Genomic DNA, 10,721 nt, shown 5'->3' on the forward strand with positions numbered 1-10,721 from the left:
TCTAAGGGGGTAGGGGGGTGGGGAGAAGGACATGCTCTAGGTTTTAGGAAGATAATATGAGTAAAAGGTGTACATGGATATTTTCTAAGATTTATGGAAAACTGTTACACATAAAAGTATTAGCTAAGATATCATGGAAAACACTTCACTAAAAACTTGAAGCTTATAATGAAGATAATACCTCCATCTTACACAATGTTATAGCCAATTATATCTCAGTAAAATTTGTGGAGAGGGGAGGGAATAAAGTGCTTATAGACAAAAAAAATAGAAAGACTTGAAGTCTACACAGGCTGGGTGGAACTTAAGAGTTTCCGACCAAAGGCTCAGGAATAGGAAACTGCCAAGCTGTCCAATTCTTGAGTATTCACATTAACTTAAGGTTCTTTATTACCAACATTTCTGGAGGCCTCAGGAGATGTTTTTACCTAGGTTACTAGTGGAAAAGGACAATGAAGTGAGTTTATTGACAAAGTTTATTGACAAAGTCTGATTATCTATGTTACACAAAGAAGTAAAACTTTATTTTTTTACATACTAGAGAATGGTAATTTCCAGTGTATGAATATATGTCATATCAAGTTACTGTATGGGGTTTACAAATCCACCTGTGTATTTACAGATGTCTTACAGCAAATCAGTAACATTTCTCACACATACATGAATGACTTTTCAAAGGTATGTAGATGTAATTAATAACATATTTTAATGCTAGTGAATTTCAAGTAGTTTTATATGCTCATATATATCATATATCAATATGTCATACATCGATATGCAAAATACAACAGTATGAATACAAAGGGATGGGGTAACTATTTATATATGTTTATATATAATTAGATTCGCTTTTAGTTCAAGATGTCATACCCAAAAACTAAGGACTACTGATAGCGAGAATGAGATTATACTGTAACCTCAGATAGCATCCCCTCAGGGTCTTACTGGAAATCATTAATGAGGTGATTTTACTGCAGCTCTCATCCCAAATCACATTTCCATGTAACCACACCCTTCAAATCATTGCTTGAAAGAGGAAACACTTTGGGATTTGGTCAAACTTATCAAAAGTATAGAGGGTAGAAATTATCTAGTACTTAAACATACTTGAGCAGCTCTTAATTCAAACCATTTAGACTCTGTCTTTCAGAAAGTACCCTCCTACCAAATACCGAACAGATATTTCAACTAAGAATGATAAAGCCCATCTTCCATAATTTTGGAATCTACTTTTTTTCCTTTAAGTTGTATATACACTTTTTTTTACCCTTTATTAATTTCCTTGTGTTTGCTTTTCTTTTTCCTATCAGCCATCTTTTCCTCAACTCATCTTCTCACTACTGGCCAACGTGTTCTTTTCTAGAAGCTTTAACACAGACTCCATAGGTAGTAGGGAGACAAGTAAGAATCTTTATTACTATGAAAGCACTTTTTCAGGGATTCAAAATATGTGCTGATACTTTCATATTTATTTTAAGCAATGATAGTATTTTGCTGATATTGTTTGTAACTTTGATTATGCATTTACCTTCTTATAATTACCAATAAAAGCTGGCCATATTTGCCATTTTAGTCAGATATTTCATGCCTGTTCCAGAATGGGCTTGAATACCATATTTTGTTTGTTGTTCATGCTGTGAGAATGACAGTCATTCCCAGGCCATGAGCAATAGTTTTTAAAGGTACATGGAACAGAGACACCAATTTCTTTCCTTGTTTGTTCAATTATAATGATAAGTAAGACATGCCGCTTTTTGTCCAGAATACTTTTTATATTGTAATAACAATGAATTTACAAACCTCTTGTATATATTTTACTTTTTCAAAGAGTGCTGGCCAAAGAAGGTAACATTGTTTCAAATATGCCATTCTTCAGGTGTAGTACATCTATTGCCATAACTAATACTATGGTAATAATTAAAATCCCAGTCAATCACAGCTTTCTTTCCCACCGAGACCAGATTCAGCCCAAATTCTTTTCATTGAACCTATATTAACATTGTCATGTCTAAATTAATACCTAATACAGGGTCAGTAAATAGTCACTTGAATGAGGAAATAAATTAATGCACAAATAAGGGATGAAAACAGACCATCAAAGAACTAATCAGAACTTCATCTAGTTTGACTCCCTAAACTGAAGGATGACTTTTGTTAAACAACTCCTTGACAAGCTGTCATCATGGTGGTGGTCATCATGGGATTCATGGACTCAAGGACATAAGATGAGTAACAGTGAGATCCTAAATTAAATCTTCTAAGGTGACCAACACAAGCTTCTGCCCAGCTGAGAGGGATAAGATGTTTTACTTCTTAAAGAGTACAACAGTGTCAGCCTCCTTAATCCCTACCTTTTTAGCATTTGCTCTTCCTGATCACCTGCTCATATTATGATATCGATCTTATGTTTCTCAAGCTGTATATTTTATTTGACCATAATTTTTAAACATATTCTTTCCTATACTTTATTGAAATTAATTGCATATAACATTGTGTAAGTTTAAGGTGTATATTGTGATCATTTGATATGCATATGTGTATATATATGCATTGTGTAAGTTCACAGTATATAATGTGATTATTTGATATATGCATATGTTGCATAATGATTACCACAATAAGGCCCATTAACACATACTTCACCTCACAGTTATCCTTTTCTTTCTTTCTTTTTTTTTTTTTTTTTTGGTGGTGAGAACATTTAAAATGTACTCTCTTAGCAACTTTCAAGTATACAATACAGTATTGTTAACTATAGTCACCCTGCCATATATTAGATTTCTGTATTTTACCTACCTTATAACTGGAAGTTTGTACCTTTTGACCAACATCTCCCATTTCTCCCACCCCAGCCCCTGGCAACCACCAGTCTACTCTCTGTTTCCACAAGTTCAGCTTTTCTGGATTCCATATATACATGAGATCATGCAGTATTTGTCTTTTCTTTGACTTATCTCACTTAGCATAGCACCCTCAAGTTTCTTCCATGTCACAAGTGGTAGGGTTTCCTTTTTTTATGGCTGAAAATACCCCACTGTATATCACATTTTCTTTATCATTCACCCTGTCAATATCATTCTTTATCATGTTAATAAACACTTAGATAGCTTCCATGCCTTGAGTATTGTGAATAATGCTCCAGTGAACAAAGGGTGCAGATATCTCTTTGAGACAGTGATTTCATTTCATTTTGATATATACCCAGAAGTGGGAATGCTGGATCATATGGTAGTTTTATTTTAATTCTTTGAAGAACATCCTTAGTGTTTATAGTGGCTGTGCCAATTTACATTCCCACCAACAGTGTGTAAGTGTCCCTTTTTTTCCACATCTCTGCCAATCCTTGTTATTTCTTGTCTTTTTGATGATAGCCATTCTAACCGGTATGAGGTGATCTTTAATTTGGTTTTGATTTGCATTTCCATGATGATCAGTCCTTTTCATGTACCTAATGGACATTTGTTATGTCTTCTTTGGAAGACGAAAAGGTTGCTTGCCCATTTAAAATAATTGAATTATTATTATTATTATTACTATTATTATTATTATTGCTACTGAGTTGTATGAGTCCCTTATAATTTTTGAATATTTGGATATCAGATAATTTATTTGCAAACATTTTCTTCCATTCTGTAGGTTCTCTTTTCATTTTCTTGATTGTTTCTTTGCTGTGCAGAAGCTTTTTAGTTTAATTTACCTGTTAATCTCCACAATCATAGTCATCTTTCAACAAGCATCGGAACTATAGTCTCACAACCCTGACCCTGGAAATATCACTTAGGATTAATTTCCTTCCAAATTAAAACATTCCTCTGATGAACTGCCCAGTGGAAAAAAAGTTTCATTCTCTTACACTCCTTAACCCCACCCAGCTGATCTTTTGTATACAGAAATGTGAGTGAGAACTTCCAATACGTTACTGAAAGCATCTCTCTGCAGCCTTGCCTATGTCTTCACTTAGCCCATCTTAGTTTTCCCTGAAGCCTCTCTGAGATGGAATTAGTGCTGCTATCATTTTAAGGCAGCAAGACATCTTCCAGAAGAACAACTCTAAATTCCATCCATCCTATTGAAGTCAATTGCCTAGCAAAGGCATGAATACAGAAAACTTAGAGACTCAGCTCTGCATGTTTTATCTCTTTTGGATTTCCAAGTGAGAATGAATAATCACCGGAAAGTCTGGAGTTACTACTGATTATAATACAGTGATTTTTTTTTCTGTCTCCTATGATCTTTAAAACTTCAGTTAGCGTGAACTTTGACTTACATAGCTCTTTAAGAATTTTGCAATGTCAACTGTGAAGCTTGAACTGGATTATCTTTCTCCTGAAGGCTTCAGACATGAGCATGCTTCCAACCCAGAATTTACTTTAACCTGTTTGACTGAACTCTCTGAGGATTCTAGTCAATTCGAACTTCAACACTCCAATTCTGTCCCCACTGGTAAGCTAAACTTTAGATTTTTTTGAGTATCTTATATTACATCTGTATTTTTTTAATGTCAGATATGTAACAAATAAATCTTGATGGTGCCTATTTTGTGGTGGTAAAACTGATCCCAATTTTAGTTTCTTCAGTTGTTTTTCCTCAAAATACATAAATAGTTTTCTACAAAAAGAACAGAAGGTTATCCCGCTAGAGTGAAATGTCAGGAAACAAGTTTATTAGGGACACAGAAAAATGTTAATTGTGAAGTAGATTTTGTTTTTCTGAATGTTCAAGCCTATCAAGTCTTAGTTTTCTTTGGGATGATTGATGAAATCAAGGATTGTATCTGTAAACTGCAGAAAAAAAGTCCTGCCATCTTTCATTCATCTCTTTTATTTCTGTTTCCTTTTATATAATTATATGAAGGACAATATGTGCTCTTTACCTTCTCATTAAGAGTAAGAGAACATTCCTTTTACTTACGTTATTTTGTGACCTGATTTCGATTCTATAGGAGCTGACAATGTTGATAGAATTCAATGTGAAAAATTTCTTTTTTGTTATCTATGAGTGGATAACTTATCCAGCATCCAACAGTTTTAATTTTTTTTTGCACTGCAGTTTTCAGGAAACAGTGCTATACACTAATATTCTGCATACATTAAAAAATTCTGTGGGTTTGGTTTACAGTGAACAGCTATGAGATGTCAATAATGAATTAAGTGTTCTTTGTAGAAAAGAATCATATAATAAATAAATATTTTAAATGTTCTTCTAAAGGAAATTCCCTTTTGAGTTAGTTGTTTATCTCTCCTCACAAAAAAGACAGTGTAATGACAAAAGTAAAAGTTAAACAAAGTCTTCATAGTTCTGGATGTTACAGGACGTTAATCTTTGTCCAAAGGCTGGGTGGGGGGATCCTTGCAGAAATAACAAATTCCATTTTGCAACCAGAGGATTCTTCTAAGAAAATGTGGCATATTTATTCATTTGAGATGTTTGAAAAGAAGTTTTATGTGACTCCCAACCAGTTGCTGATTTGTTGTTCACAGGTTCTTTTGTGTTATATGACTTGTTTTATAGTATAAGCTGTCTATAATCAGGAGATATAATACATTTTTAAATTTTTCTTTCATCCATAGTATTATTTCTCTTTCCTGGATTGAAAGTCCTACTTGTATTGAACCTACAATTTCATAAATGGAAAAAATCAGTTTTTTCCCAATGAACATAACTTTTTGTACAGTGGACTTAGACAGGAAAAAGAAGTTCATAAGTAAAGTACTTACCAGTTTAATCATGGTTTAAATACCCATCGTATTTTCACCATTTTTCTGTCTTCTAGTCATCTCTGTTGTAGTTGGCACATCTGTTCAATAGATTCAACTGTTGTCTTTATGCAGCTGACAAACGCAGCTGTAGCCTAGGTATAAACTCCTCCCCAGGACCTGGAAGACACTTTCACCTCAATTTCCTTGGCAGTGCCTCTAATTCAACACAAAGAGGCTAAACTCCCTTAAAAATGCCTCATCATTCTTACATTCTTATTTTTGTCAATATCCCCTAAGTCAGCTGAAACATTCCTTAGCGTTGCAATATAAAGTAAGCACTTGTTTCTATGCGTGTTAGTTTAATACTTGTCTTCTTTACCTCTTTGTCTACCACTATGGTGCCAGTACTCAACAGGGTGCCTGGCTTCCTTATATTTTGACCTGCTGATTGCCTGGCAGAGGGACTGAAAGATTGGCCCTCTTCATTGCCCAAGTGCATACACCTTATAGTCTTTTAACTGATCTCACCTTCAAACAAGACTTTCCAAAACAAGTCTCTTGCCCATTGAAAGCCACACAGTCTGAGCTTTTGTCTAAGCACAAATCTGACCTATTCCCACTTGTGTTTGGGATTTCTGTAAGTCAGTATAACCTGTGTTGTAAACCTGGTGCTCTAGAATCTAAATCTTTTTTTTTTCTTCCAACTTTGTCAGCTTCATGTAACTACCTACATCCTACAAGAATGATTTACACTTTCCAATTACTGTTCATGTTTTTCTTCCAAAATAATTTCCAATAATTATTTCTCCTTCCTCTATTTATTAAGATCTCACTGAGAAAAAAAAATCATCTTCCCAAATGCTTATGGTTAACTTTTTATATAAAGGGATATTTTCTGTCAATTTCTTTTAAAGGTTTGTTTTATATATGAAAATGTTCACATTCTATTTTTATTGTTGTAAATGCGCGTGTCCATGGCTTCTCTTATATTAGATTATGTTTCTTAAGGGTAATTGCCTTTTCACAATTGTTTGTGCTTATGCATAATGCACATATCACAAATATGATGAACTAAATGACCAAATAGTAAAATGTAGTGTATCTTTCAATGTATTTTCTGTCATAGGGAGTACTTGTTTAAGTCAAGTTATACATGTATTTTGTCTGCCAACATCCTGAGTGGAAATTACCACACAATTTTTGCTTGATGAAACCATTGCACAGAATAGTATCAATGTGGAATTTGTCCTTCACTTAAAGCGTTTATGGAGCATTGAGTCAAGTTGTATTCATTCATTTAAAATATACTAATTGAATATTCATGACTGAGAGTTAATGCTTGAGGTGTCTACATGAAAATGAGATAACAGTGGAAGTAGGAAAGAATTCTGTCTTTTTATCTCAGTGGACTGACAGTATGTTTTCAACATACATAAGCATGTATAAAGCTATCATGGGAAAATAAAATATAACAGGTGAATGTTAATCCATAGAAAGTTGAGCAGTTATGTCTAAAGAGAAATATGTTCCATTGTCAATAAAAACAGTATTTATACCTTTCACTTATATGATTACTTAAAGATAATACCTACAAAATCTGAATTGTTCTTGTAAGACATTCATGAGTTAGAGTTCATTTATCTTGACCTTTATTAAATGGGAGAATCCAAAGCCCAGAAAAGTAATGTAACTTGACCTAAGCCATTCACATATGTAGTGTGTGTTGTGTGTGTGTGTGTGTGTGTGTGTGTGTGTGTGTGTGTGAATGGGTGGTGGCAGAGGCAGACGGAAGTTGAGGAGCTCTTAATCTGTTTTCTGCCTGTAAGAGTTTAGTGTTCTTTCTTTTTGCTCAACACTGCATGGAAATTATGATTAAAAACTGTCCTGTGAAAGAAAAATGCTTCTTTATGTTTCAGAAATGAATTTCATCAGTAATCAGTAATGAAGATACAAACGTCATCCCTGGATTCTGGAATGTGTTTTAGGGCTATGAACATTTCATCATTATGATCATTATCATCAGATGTATATATACATACTTATATATATATATATATATATATAAAATGTTACTTTATCATACTGGAAGTTATATGACTACCAATTGGACATACCTGTTTTAATTTTTTTTATCCTTGTAAAACAGGTATGTCCCACTGGTAGTCATATAACTTCCAGTATGATAAAGTAACATTTTAACCAATATGTGATCCTGAATTCACTTAGCCATTAATTCACTGTTAAAAATTTCTGATGGTCAAAAATCTTTCAGCCATAGTGGATATTCTAATTTTTTTCTATAGTTTCATAACACAGTCTAACACATTTGAGAATGTATGTGATTCAACTTTTAAAAAGTTTGCTGTGGCGCCTGTGTGGCTCAGTTGGTTAAGTGTCTGACTTCAGCTCAGATCATGATTTTGTGGTTTGTGAGTTTGACCCCCACATTGGACTCTGTGCTGACAACTCAGACCTGGAGGCTGCTTCAGATTCTGTCTGTCTCTCTCTGCCCCCGCCCCCCGGCCCCAACTCACACACTGCCTCTCTCTCAAATGTAAATAAACATTACAAAACAATTTAAAAAAATAAAAAGTTTGATAATTTCATTTAATCTAGAATTTTGTATGTTTATTAGATTCTAAAACCCTCTTACATAGAACATTTCCTAACATCCTGTGAGACCTGCTTTGTCTATTTGGTATTAAAGAAATGAATTCCGTAACGCTAGTGAAGGAATTGGAGAACGCTAAAAATTTAGTTGAGATGAGGTCCCGCTTAGTCACAAACAAGGAGTGCCACTTCAGGAAAGGTTTTAACATCCTTCCTGGATGATTTTTCTAATCTGGACAATGTCTAGAATACATTAGTTGATTTTAAAGGCCACTGACGACTATAAAAAGGGTTAATGAAGATAATTAGATTTAGAGCATTTCCAATGAACGTCATTAAGCTAAAGACAAGAATATAAAGAGTAAAGACAAAGCCTCTGTTTACATATAATTTAAAACAATAATAATGAAAGTCAAAATATGCAAAGAATTTCTACTATATGGAGTTCTTTTACATTGACTTTTTATGACCATTATGTAGATCAAATCATTTTTTACTCCCATTTTTATAAATGAAGAAACTGCATATCAGTGATATTTTACAGTAAAATTTCAGTAAGTGATAAACCAAGAACTTGGACCCAGACTTTGTCCAATTCCAAATGTTACTGCCACTACATGAATACAAGCCCAAGTACCAGTATCACTCCTTACCCTGCTACTATGACAATAATGAAGATAACAAAAACAGCATGTACCATTTTACTGACAATACCAAATACTTGAATCCTAAACTCATTTTACTCTTCTAATAATATTTTGAAGCATGAAGAAGTCAAATGTTATTATAATTGTCCATCGTATTTCAAGTATAGATTTATACATCACTAATTTACACACTAACTTGGTATTTTCAATTTAGAATGGTTGAGTTGAAATCTTTGTAAGAAAAGACATTTCAATAACTTACAAACCAGGTAAGACTACTTAGTCTATAGAAAAGTGTTAACATGCTGATTTTAAATAATGACTATATTAATTTTGAATGAGTCCTATATAGTTGGTGAGTCATTTTCAGAATGGTTTCATAGTATTAATCATCTTTTCCTATCTATATTAGAAAACGTATTGAATTCAAATAGTTCCTAACAAACTAACCCTAACTTTTGAGCAATTGTCATTAAATACTAGAAATTGACCCATGTTTGCTATATTTAAAACCTGCTTTTAAATCATTTCCATAAAAATTTCCTTCTGTAAATTCTTATCTTAAAAACAATTCCAGGGGCACCTGAGTGGCTCAGTCGACTAAGCTTCTGACTCTTGATTTCCATTCAGGTGATGAACTGAATCCTGAGATTGAGCCCTGCATCAAGTCTGTGCCCTGAGCATGGACCCTATCTGAGTTTATCTCTCTCCCTCTTTCTCTGCCCCTCCATGCTTGCATGCTCCCTCTCTCTCAAAATAAATAAATAAACATTAAAAAATTTCCAAATCTTAGCAAAGTGCTGGTGTATTATAGATTGAAAACAACATTTTGAGCCAAATAAGAAACCTCTCTGTTGTTCTTTATTTATAGCTGAAGATCAACTTGAAATGATCTACCCAGAGTCACACAGTAACTAGTAACCCAAAATTAAGATAAGAAGCTGGGTTTCATGATGTTTTTTGTTCATTATATTTGATACTAAAATAAATATCTTTCCTCAAAGATTTCTTGGTATCATATCTTCCTGATAACTGATGAAAATACTACTCGGCCAAGGTATAACAGTCGTGACAATGAACTGTTGTGCTATACTAAAAATAGCAATTTGGGGGTGCCTGGGTGACTCAGTTGGTTAAGTGTCCGACTTTGGCTCAGGTCATGGTCTCATGGTTTGTGGGTTCGAGCCCCATGTTGGGCTCATAAAGCCTGGAGCCTGCTTCGGATTCTGTGTCTCCCTCTCTCCCTGCCCCTCCCCTGCTCATGCTCTGTCTCGGTCTCTCAAAAATAAATAAACATTTTTTTTTTTTTAAATAGCAATTTTCAAGGTCTCATATGATCTCAAATACTATATTTTCCAAAAAGTGTTACACTATCCAGAGTAGCCAGAGGAGTCAATATAAACATTTACATATCCCCATCAATCCACATGATCACACACATACAGTCAGTCATTGCATTCCTTTGAGCATTTAACTATATTTATCTTCCTGGATATGTCTTGGAATCTAGAATTGACCAACCACTCTGCTGAAATTCTAGCTGTACTAAGGTTAGCATAAAAATAAAAAAAAAAAAAAGTCATCATCATGGGTGATTTGGGCTTTATGAAGTGGGTTTTGTGAAAGTTATTTCTTTGTCTCAGGAAAGAAGAGCATTACTTCTAAGCATATGTAAGCAAATCCAAAGAATAGATTGTATTCTATGACCTTGGGAGAGAGGATGAGCATCCAGCTAATTGTAGCTAATTGAAGACCATCTCTGACC

Source organism: Panthera tigris, chromosome D1 (genome assembly GCF_018350195.1).
Source record: "Panthera tigris isolate Pti1 chromosome D1, P.tigris_Pti1_mat1.1, whole genome shotgun sequence".
NCBI lineage: Eukaryota > Metazoa > Chordata > Mammalia > Carnivora > Felidae > Panthera > Panthera tigris.